The 23033-nt window shown below is 43.2% G+C and overlaps 1 protein-coding gene across 1 annotated transcript in view; it reads left to right on the top strand.

Annotated features, from left to right (window-relative positions):
* SRGAP3 (SLIT-ROBO Rho GTPase activating protein 3) overlaps window positions 1-23033 on the top strand; it is a 369413-nt gene that overhangs the window by 49678 nt on the left and 296702 nt on the right. Inside the window, exon 2 of the mRNA XM_059663445.1 lies at window positions 15079-15137. The gene's annotated coding sequence lies outside the window, so the exon portion shown is untranslated. The remainder of the gene's footprint in view (window positions 1-15078; window positions 15138-23033) is intronic.

Here is a 23033-nt window from a genome sequence, read left to right as displayed (position 1 = left end):
CATTTATGGAGCACATACTCTATCCACGCAGTGCTTTACCTGCATTATTTCCTAAGTCCTGTGGCATAAATATTATGATCCCTGTTCTACAGATGATGAACTTGAAGCTAACTAGCCCAAAGTCACAGAGCTAATAAGATTTGAGCCAAGATTGGAACAAGGTGGTTTGACCCCAGGCTCTGAGCTCTTAACTGTAGTACTATGCTTTCCTATTTCCCTCAGGAAGAGGGAATAGAAGGTTCAACCACTTTTAACTCTACGGACCTTCATATTGAGGATGGTTGTGAATGGGAACTTGAAGGTGATTAAGATCTGGTCCTACTTGCAGGAGGTTATTTAACATTTTAGGAATGACATTTCCTTCATTGTAAAACAGGGATAAAATGGAGACTATTAAGTTGCTGTGAAGATTCATTGAGATAATGTATAGTGTCTGGCAAATGAGATGTGCCAGGTGCTTGCCAACAGTTTTTCTCATCCTTTTTAAGTACAAGAGGTGGAATCTCTTTCCCCTAGAATCTGGGCTGGGCTTATGGCTTCCTTTGACAATTCAGTAATGTGGCAAATGTGTCGTTGGCCAGTGCCAAGCCTAGGTCTAAAGTGGCCTGGCAACTTCCATTTTTGGTCTCTTGGACCACTAGTGCCAGTATAAAGAAGCCCAGCCAAGACTAGTGATGGCGAACCTTTTGAGCTCGGTGTGTCAGCATTTTGAAAAACCCTAACTTAACTCTGGTGCCGTGTCACATATAGAAATTTTTTTATATTTGCAACCATAGTAAAACAAAGACTTATATTTTTGATATTTATTTTATATATTTAAGTGCCATTTAACAAAGAAAAATCAACCAAAAAATGAGTTCACGTGTCACCTCTGACACGCGTGTCATAGGTTCGCCATCACCGGCCTAGACTCTTACATGGTAAGAGACCACATGGAGAAAGAGGCATCAGGGAGCCAGTGATCTAGCTGAAATCATCATCTGAATGCAGCTGCAGGAGGGAGCCCGGCAAGACCAGAACCCACAGAATCACACACAAAAAAAAGAAAAGAAGAATTACTGTTAAAATACCAAGTTTTGAGATAGTTTGTTATGCAGCAAATAGAAAGCCCTCAATAAATGGTATTATAATTGGTGCTGGTGAGGGATTCAGCTAAATACATGGGTCATCTTTTCTTAGGTCATTGATATCTCCCCCTTTTCACTGGAATAGGCTGGGAGAAATGAGGCTTATATGAGCAAATGTTACAAATGTGTCTTGTCTTTTTATTAAAAGAGAATATTGCTGGATATCAACTCAAAAAGATTTTGTTAACATTTCAAATTGCCATATACATTTGAAATGATATAGAAGCATATTTCTTCAGACATTTACAATTCAGACTTTTCGGTAACTTGGTTATGGTGGGACTTCCAAAGCCTTTATATTGGAGGCCTTATATTGAGGCCTCAACAAAGACTTATCCTTTTAACCTAGCATGCCAAAGCCCAGAGAATGACACTTTAATTTTCACTTCCTTTATGTCCTCTTTCCTAAATCCTCTTTTTTTCTGTCCATATATATATGTATATCCTTTCCCTTCTCACCATACCTTTCCTATCTCTTCTCCTTATTGTGATGATTAAATAAGATCTTTCCTACTGAAATGTAAGCACCCGGAAGGAAGAGATGTCTCATCTATTCTCTAAGGAACATTCTTTGCTTAGAACAGTGCCTGGCACACAGAAGATATGCAATGAATGTGTGTTGAATGAATTAAATAATGCATGCAAAAGCACTTAGAACATGTCTGGCATAAAGTAGATGGCGCTCAACAAATGTAATCTATGACAGTGCAACACCGTACTAAATGAGATCATATTTATCTTTTTAAAAATATATTTTTATTGATTTCAGAGAGGAAGGGAGAGGAAAGGAGAATAGAAACATCAACTATGAGAGAGAATCATTGATCGGCTGCCTCCTACACATCTGCCCCCCCCCCCGCACCCCGCTGGGGATCTAGCCCCCAACCTGCACAGGTGCCCTTGACCCGAATCGAACCCAGGACCCTTCAGTCCACAGGCCAATGCTCTATCCACTGAGCCAAACCAGCTAGGGCATTCATATTTATCTTTAAAGTATTTTATTACATTTAGTCTTTCTCCCTTTCTTTTCCAGTCATTGTCCCTTTCTTCTTCCTCTCTCCTACTCTTCCTCCTCCTCCTCCTCCTCCTCCTCATTCTTCTTTTCTTTATTTCTTTTTGTCATTGCATTTTCTCTGCTACCTTTACTTGTGGCCTTCCAGGGACACTCTTAGGTGTTGTTTTGTCTTACCTCAGTGGATGTGCAGGAAAAGATTTTGGAACGGGATGAAATTTAACTGTGATTTGTAGCTGTTAGGTGTTCGCATAAAATTCTGTCATTGAGGTGAGTCCAATTCTGGCGCTACTGAATATTTTAACTAGGGCCGAGGTTATGGAAAATAGCAAGCTTATTGAGTGATAACCAAATGCCTGAGTGTTCATGTTTCGGAGCATGTGGGTGTTTCTAGTTCCTGTTGGTGAGTAGCCATGCTGTTCTTGGCAGTAGAAATGTGAGCAGAGTAAGTACAACTGATTTAGCCAATTTTCTCTTCCCCTTTTTCTCTGTAAGGGGATGGAAATGTACTATGACACAGTGGACCGGTTCTTTCTCAAGCTGGTAACATTATGAAATTCCTGTTGAAAAGCAAGCTGGACTGGTGGAAACCAGATTCCCATATTCTCTCCTAAGCTGTTTTTCAAGGTAAATCCCTTACGTTTAAAATCGTGACTTTCCAGGGCTAGATGGGAAAATAAGGAGCTTTGGCCCTATCACCAGAAACAATTATCCAGATGTCTCAGTTTCCTTGAGTAGTCACTCATGTAGGAAGATCTGTCTTCTCTTTTTGGCTAGCCTTTCAGATTCAAATCAGAAGTATTTCATGAATCTGCAGGCCAAAGGCTGGGTAGCTTGGGCTGAGCATAAATCAGTATTGATACTGTTCTTAACACAGCCTTTTTTTTTTTTTAAAAAAAATGTTTTTATTGATTTTTAGGAAGATAGGAAGGGAGAGGGACAGAGAAATGGAACATCCAATGATGAGAGAGAATCATTGATATCATTGATTGGCTGCCTCTTGCACACCACCCCCACTGGGGACCAAGCCCACAACCAGGGCATGTCCCTTGACTGAGAATCAAACCAATGACTTCCTGGTTCATGGCTTGATGCTCAACCATAGAGCCACACTGGCCAGGCAACACAGCCTTTAAAAAAATTTTTTTGCAAGGCAAGTATCTTCACTTTTGCAGAAGGTTGTGCAGCCAACACAGGGTCTCTTAACCACACACACTGAGCAGGCAGTCCCCTTGGGGTTTTATTGCTGACCCATAGCTGCCTCCGGCATGCTCCCTACTGGGGACCGAGCCCGCAACCCAGGCATGTGCCCTTGACTGGAATTGAATCTGGGACCCTTCAGTTCATAGGCCGACGCTCTATCCACTGAACCAAACCAGTTAGGGTTGCCTTTCTATGATTCAACTAGAGGCTTGGTGCAGGGTCCCTCAGCCTGGCCTGCGTCCTCTTGCAATCTGGGACCCCTCAGGGGATGTCAGACTGCCAGTTTCGGCCTGAACCCCCGGCAGTTGGACATCCCCTGAGGTGTGGCCTGTGGGGATTGTGCTGAAACTGTCAATCTGACATCCCCCGAGGGATGTAGTAGTGTACGAAGTGGCAGGCGGCCGGGGAGAAGCCTGAGCCTGGGTGCCTGAGCTGCGGTGCCTCGCTGCACCTGCTGCCACCATTGCTTGGGTAGCAGGTAGTGCTGCTGGGGAGGAGGGAGAGGCTCGGGCTGCCACAGCTGTGCTTGCCAGCTGTGAGCCTGGTGTCTGGTGCCTGTAGGGCAGCTGAGTGGCACTCCCACTGTGGGAGCGAATTGACCATCGGGGCAGCTCCTGCATTGAGCATCTGCCCCCTGGTGGTTAGTACGCATCATAGCAACCAATCAGTCGTTCAGTCATTCAGTTACTTAGGCTTTTATATAGATAGATAGATTAGGCCAGTGGTCAGCAAACTGTGTCTCGCGAGCCACATGCGGCTCTTTGGCCCCTTGAGGGTGGCTCTTCCACAAAATACTGACTTCTGCTCATGGGTCACGAAGTTTCAATTGCACTATACATGCACGCCTGCATGTGGTATTTTGTGGAAGAGCCACCCTCAAGGGGCCAAAGAGCTGCATGTGGCTTGTGAGCCTCAGTTTGCTGACCACTGGATTAGGCTAATAGGTAGCTCAGACCTCTTAGCCCTGCTAATGTTCAACCAAGTCCTGTTATTGAGTCATATAACATATATCCCTGCTTATATTCTTCTGTCACATAAGACCAATGTTTTAAAACCTGAGTGTTGGGAGGAGAAAGGGTGAGTTTGTGAGTCTCCTGTCACCTTTTTTCAAAATTGCTTATAGCCACTCTATTTTCCCCCCCTTCCTCCAAACATCTGATTATTGTATAGGTAATAATTTACCAGGCCTCTTTACTAGTTAACCAACCTTGTAAAGCAACCTAGACTCAGGATAGGGAGATTTTGAAGGATTCAGACCATTGATTCTCAGACATATTAACTTAATTGGCATAAAGGACTCTGCAATACACCAGATATACCCCCATCCATTCCACTTCTGGTAAGAAAAGAATTTGATAACAGAGAATTAGGAGCAAAATAGTAATCTAAAATGGCAGCAACATAATGCTTATGCATGAACAAAGTAATCAAAAACAAAAATAACACATACCAGAAGGGCTATATTTGAAACTCAAGAAACTCTGTAAGTCCTTAAAAAAAAAAGCATCCTTTTTGAAAATTATGGAAATTCCAGCAATCTATGTTGTCACATGTGCAGCAGGAAATTTGCATCATTGCCAAACTTTCTGTGGCAGCCAAAGTTTTCAATAATTGCCAGTTCTGTACTTTTTTTTTCGGGGGGGGGGGAATATAAATTTTCATCTTAATAATTAATGAAGGAAGCTTTTAAATACTTAGTCATATATAAAAACTAGTGCCCTGGTTCACTGATTTGTGTACATTGAGGGGAAATTAATTAGAAGGTGGCCGGCAGGGCAGGACTGGGCAAGACAGGCCAGACACACCCTGGAGCCAACCTCCCATTGTCCCTCCCTGACCGGCCGCACCTGGGGCGCTGCAGACTGAAGGATGTCTGTGGCGTGAGCTGGGATCCTTCTGGCAGGTGGGGTCCCTCGGCCTGGCCTGCGGAGATAGGGCCGAAACTGCCTCTCCGACATCCCCTGAGGGGTCCTGGATTGCGAGCGGGTGGTTCTTGGGTGATGCACCTCAGAATCGGGTTCCCTCCTCTCTGGTTCCGGGATGCGTCACCCGAGAACCACTGCTGCCAAGTCACTGCAGCTCGGCAGCTGCTGTGTTGAGTGTCTGCCCCCTGGTGTTCAGTGCACATCATAGCTATTGGTCTGATGGTCGGACGGTCACTTAGCCTTTTATATATATAGATGAAGGTCCCTGGTCTTGCATGGCATTTTCTCTAAGAGTTGAAGAAAGAACTCGCATATTTGGATCTTTCCATGGTTTGTTAGGAAGACTAGTGGGCCAGAACTGTACTTGGAAACATGCTGGCCTAAATGACTATGACATCCTTGAGCTTTCTCTGGTCTTGTGTTCTTCAACCTACAACTTTCCTCCAAGTTGTTGAGTAACAATTTGATTTCTACATTAAAATGATCATTTTACTAACACAAGTATAATACATAGCTGAAACTTTCCAGGGACTACTTGGCAACAGGTTCAAAATTTAAAAATATGTATCTCTGTTGACCCAGGAATTCCACTCCTAAAGAAATAATTATATTATGAACAAAGATGCATGTACAAAGATATTTATTACAGCATATTTTAATATATTTGGTGTATATTAGGCCCTAACTGGTTTGGCTCAGTGGATAGAGTGTCAGCCTGCAGACTGAAGGGTCCCAGGTTCAATTCTGGTCAAGAGCATGTACCTTGGTTATGGGCACATTCCCCGTGGGGGGTGTAAGAGGGCAGCTGATTGATGTTTTTCTCTCATCAATATTTCTAATTCTCTATCCCTCTTCCTTCCTCTCTGTAAAAAATCAACAAAATATATTAAAAAGAAAAGAAAATAGCTGGAAGTTTATATTATACCACCTTAATAGAGATTATCTTTTTATAGTATTACTAGTGGCCCAGTGCATGGATTCATGCACATTGAAAGGAAATTAATTAGAAGGTGGCCAGAAGGGTGGGACTGGGTGAGACGGGTTGGACATGCCCTGGAGCCAACCTCCCATGGCCCCTACCCAGCCGGCCACACCTGGGGTGGCACCGGGGTTCAGAGGGTGTCTACAGTCACAGTAGCTTGGCAGTATGCCAGATTCGGGGCCGACAATGCCCCAGCAACAACATAACCCATGACTGAAGGTGGAATTGCACAGCCCCATGAGAAATTGGGCTCCTTCCTCTCTGATTCGGGGTCTGTCACCCGAGAACCACTGCTGCCAAGTCATCGCAGCTTGGCAGCTCCTGCATTGAGTGTCTGCCCCCTGGTAGTCAGTGTGCGTCATACCTACCAGCCGGTTGGATGGTCGGACAGTTGGATGGTCGCTTAGCCTTTTATATATACAGGTGGGCTTTTCTCAAATGTCTACAATAAACACATATTACTTCTGGACTAAAAAAAAGGTATTTAAATATACTTGAAACAAAAAGATCATTTTTGCAGCAGTGGTTAGAAGAACATGAATGAGGGAGATTGGATGAGAGGTTTTTGAAGTGGTTCAGGCAAAAGCACAATGCAAGTGGGAACCAAGGATTGGCAGTTTGGATAGAGAAGGGAAAAATGATTGAAGACATATTCAGTAGTCCTATGAGAACTATAAACACATACCATACCTTCAAGTCAATAATAAAATTGATTTTTTAAAAGAGCCAACATGATTCATTTATATCCCTACAGTACCTTTAAATATACATTTAAAGAAACTCAGAGCCAACTCTGATGATAGAATTTTGGTTTTCTGGGGCTTGTTCAGTGAAGTGAAGGTAGGTCCAGTTGATCAAGAAAGAGAAAGTAAGAGGACTGGATTGTGTTGGGAGAGAACCAATTCAGTTTGGACATGTGGAGTTTGAGGGGTATGTACTAAGCTGTGGTACATGAGCCTGAAGTTCAGGTGTGGTCACCAGATATAGAATTAGAGATCATCAGTATATGAGCAATTGTTAAAATTGGGCGGTTTTTAAAGATTGCGTAGAGAGTGAACAGTGAGAAAAAGACCGAGCAGGGACCCCTGTTGAACCACAACAGTTCAGAGCAGGACAAGGAAGAGGAGGTCACTGAGAAGATTGAGGAGTAGTGAGCTAGGCCAGCCTGTAATATACTAATCCAGGTTCAAAGCCTGGCAAGAATGACCGGTTGGACAACTTCAGGGTTGTTTTCATTTTAGCTTACTTCCAACTCTGCAGGCAAGCACTGCAGCAGGCACAGGAAATGAGAATGCAAGTGAGTGATAGACTCTGGAATTTCTTCTGCTCCTTATGGGCGTGTGACCAAAATTCAGTGCTTAGCACAGTCCCTCTCAAGTCTGATCTGCCACTCACTGCTCTTCGGGTTGGGGAAGGGTTTGTTGCTACCACTTATGGCAATTTCTTGCTGTTCCATAGGCACATCTCTGTATATTCTCTCCTTGCTGCCTTTCCACTGCATCAGGCTCAGCCATGACATACCAACAGTGGCCAGAGGGATTTGGAGGGAAAGGATGTTAAGGGGGGACAGAATTTCAAGGAAGGAATTGTCAACCATATCAGATGCCAGATACTATATGTGCTGGAAAGTTCCCACTGCATTCGGCAATTTAGAGGCTATTGCAACCACACATATGGGGTACCACCAAGCTCAGATTCCAAGAAAGTCATTTCCCCCCAAAAAACTCATTTTGTTCTCATGAAATATAATAAAAATATATTTTTTAGCTATGGTATTTTGTTATGGCAGCCTGAGCTGACTAAGTCATCCATCCTACCAAACTCCTTCATTTATGATGATTTTTTCTTGGCCCTATTGTCTCTTCTACTAGTCCAGCCTTTTTTAAGGAGCTCGCCTGTCTATCATACAGGCTGGTATAATATATCCCAATTGTGGGCTGTATTCAACATCTTCCATAAGGCTCTTGTGTCCCATACGCATCAAGGAATGTGTCTGGGTACCAATTTCACTGTCACCAAACCTTTCCAACAGGTAAGAAAACTGTTGGATGTTGGTCTTTTCAGAGTTGGACTTCTAGATGACTCAGGTCTGTTAGGGTCATTTCTGACTCACAAATGCTCAATTACCCTTAAGTGGAAAAATAAAAGAAACAAAGTAAAGGGGGAAGTGTGGGTGTGTAACACAGAATTATAAATACTGCGTTTTATAAACAAGGTGTATGTCCATCAACAATACTTAGCCTCTTCTGGTAGGGACGAGGCACCTCCAACCTTGTGTCTGTTAGGACAACTTCATTGGGGCCCCAAACTGAAGCAACATACATATCCATATCTTTTTGTACATGTGTCATCGTTTATTATTGGTTTTCCATCTGCCCTGCTCTGAAGCAGGAGGGGGAAGAGAAGACAGAGGAAAATTATGAGCTCTTTGGAGGGATAGTGCCAGATATTAAATCTGTAAACAAAATAGATTGAACCAAAAAGAATGAGTCAGAGACAAAGGAAGCATGAAAGCCATAGCCACTGGGAAAATATCACCTGAAAGTGCTGACTGAATGTTCCCTGTGTATTTATGATTGGCCCTTTAAGTCCCATCAGCACAATTTGGTTCCTGAACTGCTTGCACCTCACTGCCCTGTTGAGTGCTTTTTCATTGTTTCCTCATGTGGAGCCCTTAGATTCATTTATGTAATGCAAACTGATGACCCGTGGTGAGATTGTCCCTTCCTCTGGTGATAATGATCCTGTCACACCAGGTTGCTGTTTCATTGGAGCGTGAAGAGAGTTAGGCTGATTGATTTGAGTCTGAGCTGGAGTAAAATACGGATTTTACTGGAGGTCTCTTAGTCTTCCTGCATAATGCCTCGGAGGGTGCTTAAAACTAGCAGCTATCTGAATGCCCTGCCTTTTTGGAGTTGGTCTGTAACAGAAGTTGCGAATGGGCAACCCCTGAGTGGGTTATATTTATTTGCTCTACCCAGGGTTAGGAATTCAGTTGCTAACATTGTTTCTCTTTAAAACTGGAATATCTGGAACATTGGACCTGCATCCCCTCCTGGAAAATATTGGCTGAGTGGATCACATAAAGGCACCTGAGTTTCTCATGGTCTATAGGAGGGAGGTGCAGGGGAGGATACACCATTTTCCCTCTATCCTCTTAGATTCACTGGCTGGGCCCTCGAATCAAACTGATGATAGATTAACAAAAGAAAAAAGTTTAAATTGTATAGGTACACATGGGAGTTTCACAAAGAAATAAGACTCAAGTAGGTAGCCAGGTTCTTGAGGTTTACATACCATCCTGTGCCAGGCAAAGGAAAAAGGGTTTGGGGCTTCTGGGTTGGGGAAGCAAATTATGGGAAGGTATAAGGGGAGGAAATAAATGGTAAATATGGATTGTCTGGTTATGCAGGTAAGAGCCTCTCAGATGATAAAAGTCATCTCTCTTCCTGATTCAGAGGCACCTTTGTAAATGAAAATTTCCTTTATAAATGTAAACTTCCTTTGCACGTGGGGAAATTTATACTCTCTATTTAGGCAGTTAGGGGTAGGTAAAGAGCTTTTCGTGCCTTTGCTGGTTCTCAGTTGCCTTTAGCTCAAAATGATCCATATGCAAAAGAGACATATCTGGGGGTGACTTATCTGGTATTGTATAGAAGGAAACTAGCATTCTATGCATTCCTTCTATGCAGGAACCACTATGCCTTATAATTTGTATGTATGATTTCATTTGATTTTCCAAACAACCCAGTAAGATTTGAGCTCCAAAGCTGTAGGGACCATGCTCTAGGTAAACTGGCTTTTCATAATTTGTAAACATCCCTTACAGAATTCACCTTCATCCTTTGTCCACACTGTTTCTTTTGCTTAGAACATAGCTGTCCTTTTTCTTATATGTTCACATTCTACCCAGCTCCCTTCTTCTCATCTCTCCCTTCCTCCTTCTCTACCTTTATAATTCTTTAAAAAATAATCTTCCCCCCAAAAAAGTCCCGAAGAGCATTGAATTGCGTTGGTCCCTGAGCACTGTGCTCTGTGGTAAGTGATTGGAATGCTAATCTGCTGGAAGGTAAGGAAGACCTGTAGGAAGTGCCCACCTTAAAAGAGAATTTAAGAAAGTGAGACTCTTTCCCAATCTTCTCGTTCCCCAGTGCTTTTCCCTAGAGACATCTACAGTTAACAGTTTCTTTCCTCCCTTGTTTCCAGGCCCAAGTGAAATCCCAGAGATGCAAATTAGGGTCACTTGCAAAGCATTTAAAAATCTTGATGGTAAGTTTCTGTACCTGGCCCACTGTCCTTGCTCTGGAAGGGTCTAATATTTTCCGTTAAAAATTAGCTAATATTTAAAAGTCAGGGACTTAACACAATTCTATATACACACATGCACACACACACATTCGCGTGCACACACACGAACAATAGATTGGAAGCAAGGGGCCCACTTTCCTACAGGGCAACATTGAACATTAACTAACAAAAAGTATCTGCCCTACTATCACACATGAGCCCAGCCTCCAGCCACTCAACAACTTGAAAGCCTTTTGCATATCCATTATCCCCCAAACCTTACAAGGTCAGTTGGTATTAAATCTTCATTTTGTAGATGAGGAAACTGAAGACTAGCAAGCTAAGGGATCTACCTAGCGCTACATAGCAACAGAGCAGGATGAAGACCCATCACTTTTCACTTTTACTTCATTGCTCCCCCCCCCCCCCCACCTTCTATCTGGGCAATCAGCTGTTAGTCCCTCCAGGCTAATAGACTTGATAGCCACTATATGGCCAAACTCTGTAACTTAACAGTATACAATGTTTTCAAGAAGGGGAACCCTCTATCTAGTCTTTACTACTTATTAAGAATATCGTCGCCCTAGCCAGTTTGGCTCAGTGGATAGAGTGTCAGCTTGCGGACTGAAGCGTCCCGGGTTAGATTCTGGTCAAGGGCATGTACCTTGGTTGCAGGCTCCTGGCCCTGGTCAGGGGGGCATGTGGGAGGCAACCAATCGATCGGTGTTTCTCTCTGTCTCTCCCTCTCCCACTCTCTCTAAAAATAAATGGAAAAAATATCCTCAGGTGAGGATTAATAATAAAAAAAAGAATATTGTCTATAAAGTACCTAACAGTGACTAGTACATAGAAGGGGTTTAATGAGAGATAGTTATTATTATCTATTCTGTTTCTATAGCATCCTTTGATGCCCTTTTCCGTTTTCCCCCTACTCTCCATACCCCTGGGTGGATAATTTCATCTCTTTCTCTAAATCCTGGTACATTATCTTTATCTCTGTTACAGCACATAATCACCTTGTATTATATCTGTATTATATATTTTTACATGTCTCTCTACTCCCTTAGATTCCTTTTTATTTTCAGTCTCTCTAGCACAGGACCTGGCCCAAGGTAGGTGCTGAATAAATGCTCATTGACTATAACTGAAATTCAATTGCACAGTTGCAAGATACATTAAATCATATTCTAATTTGATGCATAATCATCCTGTGAAACAAGTACTAGTATTATTAACTAGAGGCCTGGTGCACGGGATTCGTGCACTGGTGGTGGCATGGCCTGCAGGGATTGGCCTGCTGTGGGAATGCCGCTCATCCTGGTCTGCCGAGCAGCTGTGGACCCGCCCTCTGAGCGGCTATTCCCTGGTCCCGCATCTTCTGTGGAGCCGGAGCACTTGCCTCTCCAGGGGACCTGATCAGGCCGGGCCCAAGGACAATAGCACTGAGAGGCGACTGAGTAGGCTTCAGTCCCGCAGCGTTCATGAACCTGCCTCCCAGCCTCCGGGGTCAGCTCTGCGAACCCAGCAGTGGTGTTGCTTGGCCTGCGGGCATCCAGAGGAGGCAGCAGGGAGTGAGGAGGAGGAACCTGAGGCGAGGAGGCAAGGATTGCAGCCTGGATTCCTGCCCCTTGGCCTGGGGTTCGCAGTGGGAGCAGTCACTCATCCCAGTCAGCCGAGTGGCTGCTCCCACTGTGGTAGCACACTGACCACCAGGGAGCAGCTCCTGCATCGGGCATTTGCCCCCTGGTGGTCAGTGTGCGTCATAGCGACTGGTCGACCTGTATTAAAAATGGGGAAACAGAAGCTCAATAGTATCTGATAATTTCTTTCCAATTGGTGATACTCAGCTGATATTTACTAGGTTTTCCATCAAACTGTTAGGGGCAGGAATAGAACAGTAGAGACTAGCAATAGTTATAAGAAATATTAATCATACTCTGTTAATTGTGATTGTTTTGTTCTGATTAAAGAAAGCATATTCTGATCTGGCTGGGAGTTGTACGCCCCAGTGAGTTAAGAGCTGCCTGTTGTCATGGAAAGTTGAATAACCTTGTGATGAAACTGGAGGCTCCTCCACTGCCCTTTGCGAACCCCCAGCCCGCATTGCCTGTAATCTGTAACCACTTACCCATTTTTATTCCTTTTGCCTACTTCTCCTTGTAATTTTGTCCTTTTACCCCATATAAGCAGCTGGCTTATGGGGGTGTGCAGAGCAGATTTTCATGGATGACCTGCTGCTCTCCTACACTGCCAGCATTATAGGAATAAACGCTCATATATGACTCAACGGTTACTCTGCTTAATTGGCTCAAGTAGTGACAGCCCAGATCCATTGGTTGTCTGATTTCAAAATGGTTGACTCTAACCCTGGCAGGTTTGGCTTAGTGGATGGAGCATTGGCCTGTGTACCTCAGTTGCAGGCTTGACCCCGGGCTGGGGTGGTGCAGGAGGCAACCAATCGATGTGTCTCTCTCACTGTCTCTCTGTCTCTTCCCCTCCCTTCCACTCTCTCTAAAAATCAATGGGAAAATATACCCGGGTGAGGATTAACAACAAAACAAAAACAAAAACGGTTGACTGTTTTTCTTTGCTTTTCTTTATAATTTCTGCAAAGTTTTCACCTTCATGGCAGAGTCTAAGCCTTATGTGAATCTCTATGCCCAGCATGAGGTGTGGCAGGCGTAGATGCTAATAATTGTTGATTTGAATTTAATGTCCACTTCCATATGTTAAAAGCTACATCTGTTACCACTCTAGGGAAATATTTGAAAGAGCTGCTTAAAAGTTGCTTATGGTTAAGTCTACTTTCACTCTGTCCGAACACCAAATATACTCACTCTGTTATCACGGATGGGATGCCTTGGAAAGACAGAAACAGGGCCAGAGAGACTTGTATCTTTGAGAAAAGAAAGACATGGGAAATAGCAGGGTAACTGGACCCTGTCTGAGAGAGAATTCTCTCTTTGTGCTGACACCAGAGAAATGCAGGGCTGTCATGTGAGGAGCAGTTATACTCTTTGTGTATCAGGTAAGGCAGAAAAGAGAGGACTAAGGTCGAAGGAAAGGAGGAATTAGAAGGGGCCAAGTGATTGAAATCAACAAAGCGAACGGGCCAAGAAATATGAGAAATGGAGAGGAAGGAAAGGCTGAGAGGGTGCTCTGTCGATAGCATTTAAAAGAGAGTAAGGAATGCAACGTGACCTGCTGTGAAGGAGCCACAAGATACCATCTGTATTCTTTTTCCTGTTACACACTTTCTTCTGAAAAGGATTGTTGTCATTGAACCCCACATGCTACTGCAGAATTTTATTGGTGGTATTGCTTTTTAAATGTAGACTATAATTTTACTTTCAGGGTTTAATTTATGATAGCATTTTGTTATTTTGTAAAACTGAAACATGCTAAGTCATCCTGTCAAGAGCGATAATAAGTCAGGAAGCTCGGGTATTTTTTCCCTATCATCATGGTTGCTGATTTCAATAGAGAATACCCCACATGCAAGAAACATTTCCTGGTATTAGCCGTGGGTTTCATATCATGTTTTGAGCTAATATGATTTTCTGGTCAAGAGCCATTTGTGTCTGAATAAAAATGACAGCTATGGTAACAATTTGTCATATTCTCCTTGCAGCAAGTTCCTTTTGCTCATGAGTCTGTTATTATTGAAGAAGAATTTAGCTGTAGGTAAATGACCCTCGCCTTCTGTCTTTAATTGAAACTCAGCCTGCCACAGTTAATATTTCTCATGACAGTACATCTTGGAAGAAAAACCTAATGTGCTGTAAAAGCAAAGGAAAAAATTAATGGGTTTCAGCACACATTTTCCTGTACAAACAATTCCTTGCTTTCACATAAAGAGAGCTCTCTATTTTTATTATTTTTTCTTTATTTCATTTTTTCCTATTTTTATTTATTTGGAAAGGAGTATGAGATTACTATAATCACTCTCTGGGCATGGAGTGTGGGCTTGATCTATGTATTAGGAAAAGAAGTGAAGAGGAACTCAATGAAAGGGCTTTAACTACATTGTGTTACTTCAGTCTTTATTTGTAGCATGGACCCAGCACAGGCACCTCAATGACTTGAGAGAAATTCAAATTGTATCAGTTAGCTATTGCTGCATAACTAATCACCCCACAACTTGGTGGTAAACAAGAAACTTTCAGGGCAGAAAGTTTTTTCTGAAAGAAAAATGCTAGCCAGAAAACAAAACAAAACACACACACGCAAAATTATTTTTATCTGTGTAACACCTAGTAATAACTCACATAACTAATATTTTCAGAACATACTACAGCATCCTATAGACCGAGTATTCCACAGAAAGCACTTTGGGAACTAAAGCTTTAGGAAGGCCTTGAATGCTGGAACTTAATGCTGGTTTTGAAAGTCAAATCCACCTAAAATTCATCCCACACACCCAGAGTTTACTTAGGTTCAGCCAGGACTCCCACCACACTCCCATTTGTTGAGAACCTTTTGTCAGATATTTGTATAATGACCTCATTTAATTTAACCCTTACACTATTCCTGATTTTGCAGATGAGGAACCCAAGGCCCAGAGAAGTTAAACGACCTGAAGATCCCAGTTCCTACAGCTGGTAAGTAGCTGAAATTTGAATCTTTGTGTCTTATCTCTAAGTCCAGTGCTTTTTCTGCTACCTCCTCTACCTGCCCGTTCCCTCTTTGAATGTCCGTCCCCGCCTCCATCTGCAGTCAGTTGCCTTAGACCCGGATTGCCAAATAAAAGACACAAGTGCTGTCATTTCCCACTTCCACACTCATGATAAATGTCACTGTTTTAATTTCATCCTCTCTTCCTTGCTCAGCCTGATGTAACTTTCTCCAGACAATTATTGGTTGACTAGAGTTAGCATTTGAACTAACAACCATTACTTTGTTCTTAGACTTTGTATTAGTTATCTATTGCTGGGTAACAAACTACCCCAAAACACAATGGCTTAAAAATGGTAAAAATCACTTATGATCACAATTTATATGGGTCCAGAATTCAGGCAAGGCTCAGTAAAATGCGGTCCCTGCTCCCCTATGCCTCAGAGCATATTCAGTTCAAAGACTTGAGGCTGGGCTGAGTCATCTGAAGGCTTGTGTCTAATGGTTGATTCTGGTTGTTGACTGAGGACTTATGGCGGCTATAGTCTGAATATCCTCATGTGTCCTCGCTATGTAACTTGGGCTTCCTAAAAATGTGATGCCTTGATTCCAAAGGCTAGAATCTTGAGAGAGCACATGCCATCACAGTGCATCCCTTCTGCCACATTCTATTTCTTAGACATGAATCAGTAAGTCTTGGCCACTTTTAAGGGGCAGTAAGTTATTCTCCACTTTTTTTTGTAATGGTACAGCGATTTCAGTTTTATGTATTTTTTTTTGTTATTAATGCTCACCCGAGAATATTTTTCCATTGGTTTTTTTCTTTTCTTTTTTTTAGAGAAAGTGGAAAGGAGGGAGAGAGACACAGAGAGAGAAACATCGATGTGACAGAGACACATCAATTGGGTTGCCGCCTGCACACACCCTGACCAGGGCCGAGGATTGAACTTGCAACTGAGGTATATGCCCTTGACTGGAATCGAACCTGGGATCTTTCAGTCCACAGGCCGATGCTCTATCCACTGAGCAAAACTGGCTAGGACTATTCTCCACTTTTCAAAGGGGGGAGCATCAAGTAATTTGTGAACATATTTTAAAACCACCAAAAGATTCTAACAAACAAACAAACAAACAAATAAAACCCTCCAGATTTAAGCACATATTGGACATAGATGGAGTCTGTGCAGTATTCTTTTTTTTTTTTTTTTTGCTTTTTTTTTTAATTAAATCTTTATTGTTCAGATTATTACATTTGTTCCTTTTTTTCCCCCCCATAACTCCCCTCCTCCCAGTTCCTGCCCCACCCTCCGCCCTCACTCCCCACCCACTGTCCTCATCCATAGGTGCATGATTTTTGTCCAGTCTCTTCCCACATCTCCCACACCCCTTTCCCCCCCAAGAATAGTCAGTCCATTCCCTTTCTATGTCCCTGATTCTATTATAATCAACAGTTCATTCTGTTCATCAGATTATTTATTCACTTGATTCTTAGATTCACTTGTTGATAGATGCATATTTGTTGTTCATAATTTGTATCTTTACCTTTTTCTTCCTCTTCCTCTTCTTAAAGGATACCTTTCAGCATTTCATATAATCCTGGTTTGGTGGTGATGAACTCCTTTAGCTTTTCCTTATCTGTGAAGCTCTTTATCTGACCTTCAATTCTGAATGATAGCTTTGCTGGATAAAGTAATCTTGGTTGTAGGTTCTTGGTATTCATCACTTTGAATATTTCTTGCCATTCCCTTCTGGCCTGCAAAGTTTCTGTTGAGAAATCAGCTGACAGTCGTATGGGTATTCCCTTGTAGGTAACTGAGTTTCTTTCTCTTGCTGCTCTTAAGATTCTCTCTTTGTCTTTTGCTCTTGGCATTTTAATTATGATGTGTCTTGGTGTGGTCCTCTTTGGATTCCTTTTGTTTGGGGTTCTCTGAGCTTCTTGGACCTGTAAGTCCATTTCTTTCACCAGGTGGGGGAAGTTTTCTATCATTATTTCTTCAAATAGGTTTTCAATATCTTGCTCTCTCTCATCTTCTGGCACCCCTATAATTCTGATGTTGGTACGCTTGAAGCTGTCCCAGAGGCTCCTTACACTATCCTCGCATTTTTGGATTCTTTTTTCATTTTGCTTTTCCGGTTGGATGTTTTTTGCTTCCTCGCATTTCAAATCATTGACTTGATTCTTGCGCTCCTCTGGTCTGCTGTCGGGCGTCTGTATAATATTCGTTATTTCAGTCTGTGTGTGCTTAATTTCTAGTTGGTTCCCCAATATAAGATCGAGGGTCTTATTAGTTTTCGTGTAGATCTCATTAAGTTTATCGGCAGCTTCTAAACAGTTCTTGAGAGACCTTAAAAGTGTGGTTCTGAACTCTATTTCTTCCTTTGACAATTTTGTCCTGTTTCTTTGTCTCCGCATTTTGTTATGCTTCCTTGGTGCACCCCCTAGTGGTCTTTGTTCGCAGTCTTATAGTTAAACCTTGATTGTTGTAGCTAATTCCAGGGAGGGTTTGACCTCCAGGCCAAGTGGCTATGAGAATCAGCTGTGTCAGCAGTGAGAGAACTTCTGTCCTCTAGGGAGGTGCTAATCTAGCCTTTGCCTGAGGCTATCCGGCAAATGCCTCTGTGCAGGGCTTGGGCAGGGCGGGTCGCACAGGATCAACAGGGTGGGCCGGAGGGAGCAGTTATGGCGGCTCTCAGTCCTGTCCCCAGGGGCTCTGCCTCTCTGAGTCCCAGCACCCGCTGCAAAGCTGGGAGAGAAAGCTGCACTCGCTCTGACCGAAGCCAGACAGTCCCGCTTCTCTCGTTTGAGTCTGGGTCCCTAAAGACTCGCCGGGATCTGGTGCTCAGAGTCTGCGACTCCCTCCCGATTGAAAACAACAACCGCGCCCTCCGCCGCCAGCCCGCTCCGCGCACTCCGCACCTCAGAATTTGACTTCAGCACTGCGCCTCCTCTGAGTGTCCCTATGCGTTTCTCTTTCCTCCTAGTTGTAGGACTTCCACTCAGCCAGCGTTCCTGTGGTTCTGGGTGATGTCCCTTCCGTTTTTTTGGTTTCACTTTTGAAGTAGTTGTTCAAAGCAGCAAACTCCGGCGTTAACCTATGCCGCCATCTTGGTTCCCATGATTGCTTTTTGAATTCTCTGTGCAGTATTCTTTGTGTGGGCCTCAAATAGCACTATAAATAATTATGTATTGGCATGAAGTTTTTTGTTGCTAACATTGGGAGCAATTCTGTTCAGAACCTATACACAGGGCACCCACAGTGAATAGGTGCTGGGTGGGAGAGGATTACCTTGGGATCTTAACCTCTCTGCCCTTCCTTGGGTCTTAAAGAAAATTCCCTTAGTCAATGAGAGGTTTGGCTAGACCCAGAAATAAGACCTCTGACAGAAAAAGCTGAGGGAAGTACATTTAGGGCCTATTCCTTGTGTGTAATCCCATAAAACAGTGTTGTGCCTCCAGTGCTTCTGTCCATATTTTCATTATTCACTGCAAGTTTTTATGCACAGTGAATTAGCAAGGACTCTTTTAGAAAGTAACAAATAACAAAAAGGAATTTATTGATTCACTTAATTGGGAAGTTCAAGGGGATGAATTTGTCATGACAGGATCTAGGGCCTCAAAGAATATTTAGAATACAGTTTCTTTTGGTCTGCCTCTGTATTTTAACCCTAATTCCTGCTCTGTGGGCTTTAATCTCAGGTGAGCTGTCCCCAGGAGGCAGCCCAGATGGACAGCACCAGCTCCAAGCGTACATTCTACTGGCTTCTTAAACCCACTAGACCAGTGGTTCTCAACCTGTGGGCCGCAACCCCTTTGTGGGTCGAACAACCCTTTCACTGGAGTCGCCTAAGACCATTGGAAAACACATACATAATTACGTATTGTTTTTTTGTGATTAATCTCTATGCTTTAATTATGTTTAATTTGTAACAATGAAAATATGTCCTGCATATCAGATATTTACATTACGATTCACAACAGTAGCAACATTACAGTTATGAAGTAGCAATGAAAATAATTTTATGGTTGGGGTCACCACAACATGAAGAACTGTATTAAAGGGTCGCGGCATTAGGAAGGTTGAGAACCACTGCACTAGACCAAATTGCCTCTCTTCCTATAGCTCCAGAAAGTGCCAAGGTTGACACTTGCCAGTCTGTTTGGGGTGCTGTAACAAAGGGCAGCTTATAAACAACAGACATTTCTTTCTTACAGTTCTGGTAGCTGGAAGTCCAAGATCATGGTGCTAGCAGATTTGCTGTGGTAGCTGGTGAAGGCCTGCTTTCTGGTTTATGAACAGTGCCTTCTTGCTGTGTCTTCACATGATGGAAGGGGCAAGTGATCACTGTGTGGTCTCTTTTATAAGAATACTAATCACATTCATGAAGTCATGATTTAAGCACCTCCCAAAAGGTCCCCCCTACTAAAACCATCTATAGAGGTTAGGACTTTAACATATAAATTTTGGGGGGGATGCAAACATTCAGACCACAGCAATGCTGATTGACCTGCACTGGGTCACAGCTCATCCCTAAGCCCATCACTGTGACATGGAATCCTGGCCTGGCTCATGAGCAGTAGTCCCTCTTGAACCTATGAACTAATATTGAGGTAATTTGTTCCTCAAAAGGTTGAGATGGGCTTTATTTGCAGAAGAGGGCATGCTAGGTAAAGGCAACAGATAACATAGCTTTGACCCTGAGGACATGCTCTAATCTCTGCTCTCCTATTCCCATCCTGGCTTTTCATTCAGCTCTCTTGACTCACAACCATTCCTCCTCCACTTGTAGCCTCTGATTTTCCCAGGACAACTTAAGGGCAAATACACCCTTTCGTAGTCTTAAGGTCTAACTCTTGACTGCCGACACTGTGGTTTACGTCCATTCTTGGTCTGCTAAGGATTTGAGGGGCACAGAGCACTTTGATTTTGGTCTTAACTTTCTGGACTCCTAACCTGTCTTTCAGAGGCAGGAAGTGATTACTCCTTGACCTGTGGCCTTGACTTTGGGCCTCTTGATTCCTTAGTCTCTGGTGTTTACAAACCTGTTAACTCCTCACTTCCCTTGTATCCTGTCTCAGTTTATTTTAGTACTCTGCCTTGTTACTAAGTAAGTCTTGGCTTAATAGTATATCTAGGACCAAGCAATTTCCTAACACACATCCACTGATCAGTGTGATGGCCTATGCTTTCTCCATGGACAGGCCTCCTCCTCCTCCCTTTCTTTTTTTGGAAGATAAGCTGGGGTACAGTGTATTGGATTCAGAACCAGAAGTTCTGAATTCAGAACCTGGCATATGTGACTTTAGGCAAGGATTTTTAGTCTCTCTGAGCCCCAATTTTCTCATCTTTAAAATGGGTAGAATACTGTCTACCTCATAGGATCGCCTTGAAGATTAAATAGGAGAATGTAGATATTGCAAGATAATAATAGGTAATTCTAAAATGCTAAGGTGTGCGTTTATTTAAAATTAATTTATTTTTTTCTCTCTTCTAAGCATTTTCCCTTTATGTGTTTTCCCCATTCAAGTAGCTAAGCCATTCTGTGCTCATTAACTAAGGGAAGGAAATGCCAGAGCAGAAAAATCAAATAGGAATCTTTCTGGCTTTGGTTTTCAAAAGCTTAAAGCCCTTAAGGCAGTGGTTGGCAAACTGCGGCTCGGCAAACCGCGGCTCACGAGCCACATGCGGCTCTTTGGCCCCTTGAGTGTGGCTCTTCCACAAAATACTGGTTCTTCCACAAAATCCCGACTTCTGCTTATGGGCCACAAAGTTTCAATCGCACTGTACATGTGCGCTTGCACGTGGTATTTTGCGGAAGAGCCACATTCAAGGGGCCAAAGAGCCGCATGTGGCTCGTGAGCCGCGGTTTGCCGACCACGGCCTTAGGGGGAACACTGAGAGCCCTGAACATGGCCAAAATGAGTGAGAGTAAGGGGTTTGAAAAGAGAGAGACTCTCCTTCCGACTGGCAAAGATTCCACTATTTTGGGCAGAGGAGAGGGATAGGGTGAGCAGAAGGAGAGACAGAGGGTGTGTGATGAAAGTAGATACGCAGCAAGTCCCAGAGAGAGAGGGGCTCTCTGTCCTGCTTTATGGGTAGAGCCCTGGGAGCAGAAAGGACATGGTCTGCAGATTCCAGGTTCCCAAATGTGACCCAGAAATGGTGTCGGCTGGAAGGGGTCAAGCAGTTTGGGGATGAGAGACATTCCAATGATGATCAGTAAGGATTGAAAACTATAGGCTAGACAAGGTGATCAGTAAGGATTGAGCCTATAGGCCACACAAGGTGATGGTGATTTCATTGGACAACCACAAGGATGGATGGCAGCAAGCACAGGAATGTATCCTTTTTTTTACTCCCCCACCGTGATTCTCCATAAACACCCAGAGCCAGAGGCATTCCCTGAAAGTGGGAGGAAGACTTCAGATTAGCTGAGGTTATGTGTTTTTGCCTCTCTGATGGAATAGAGACTAAAAATGAAGTTGATTTATAATAATGCTATTTTGTGTATAACTGTGTGGTAGACTTGAGAGCCATAATGATTACCATAAAAAGTACTTAGCCTGTGTTTGTGTGTAAGTGCCAGAATATGTTTATGGAGTCTGAATTCAGATGTTATTGAGCCTTTGACTATATCTAATGTTCTGCTTGATGTCTGAGGCGTGGGACAGCCACTCACTACACCAGGGGTTCTTAAAGTACCATCCTTGGGCCAGCAGCACCAGCACCACTGGGCATTCATGAGAAATGCACATTCTCAGGCCCTACCCCAGAATTACTGAATCGGAAACTCTTCCAGGCCATTCTGGTGCATGCTAGAGTTTGAGAGCCATTGCTCTAAGTTATTTCTGTTTTCTTGTCCTACTTATGTTCTTAGTTTCTCAGGCTTATTTAATCATAGTCATCAGCTTTGGGCCAGCCAGATATTTTAAACTTTTCATATGAGGACAAGAGAGCTTCTTATTTCCCCCAGAGTTTTCCTCACAACCATCCCAGTTTTATTTCACTTCACTGAGGATCCAGTTCCTGGAAGGAAATGCAGGAGATGGGGAGGAGACCCTGTAGAAAATGGGGAGGGGGAATCATAGGCAAACATGCTCAAACCTTTACGAAATCTGAAGGAGCTGGTGAACTTCAGAGGGAATGATTTTGTGGCCAGCCAAGGTCCTAGGGAAAGTTACAGCTGAAGCATTTTCTTGTTTCTGGGTCAGGAAATGATAGCACACAGATGGAATTTACAATGGGAGTGTAATGGAGTGGCCCCACCCAGGGGCTCAGCAAAGGCCCCTTTCACTGGCTCTGTTCAAATATAATGAGTGCTCCCCAGGCTCTTCTGGCTGGCTGCTTTTTCTTTTTCCTCAACTACTTTCACTTTTTCAGAGGACTGCCCTCTTGCTGGCCGCTTGGGACTGGGGTGAGCCTTGATTTGGCAGGAGAGAGGAAGAAGTACCCGGTGACCTACTAAATTGAATCACTCTGCCTCCCTGGCCCTTTCCTTGAATAATAGGCCTTTGTGCTTTGAAATGTAGGGAAGTCCCAGTTTCTCAAGCTTTAAAAAACACACACAACCTTCCTCTAACTTCCTCTCCAGCTTTAAGATGCTTAGCAGGGAGTAGCTAAGGGGCAGAACAATTATTAAATCAAACGTTTGTTTAAAAATTTTAGAAATTGCTTGAATAGTTGACTTCTAAGCAAATATATTTGATGCATTCCTTCAGATGGACAAAAGTATTGGGTCAATTTAAAAATCCAGCTTTTAAAAAAATCACATGGGACAAATCTCTACATAAAAAAAAAAATCTACAACCATTTTTTGGGCTCTAAACTGCATTACCAGAGAGGAATTCAGACAGCCTTTGGAGTCTATTGTAATGGGTTTTTCAT

The sequence above is a fragment of the Myotis daubentonii genome, chromosome 14 (assembly GCF_963259705.1).
Source record: "Myotis daubentonii chromosome 14, mMyoDau2.1, whole genome shotgun sequence".
In the NCBI taxonomy this organism is placed as follows: Eukaryota; Metazoa; Chordata; class Mammalia; order Chiroptera; family Vespertilionidae; genus Myotis; species Myotis daubentonii.
The sequence above is the reverse complement of the archived record's forward strand: the minus strand, read 5'-3'. Positions and strand labels throughout refer to the sequence as shown.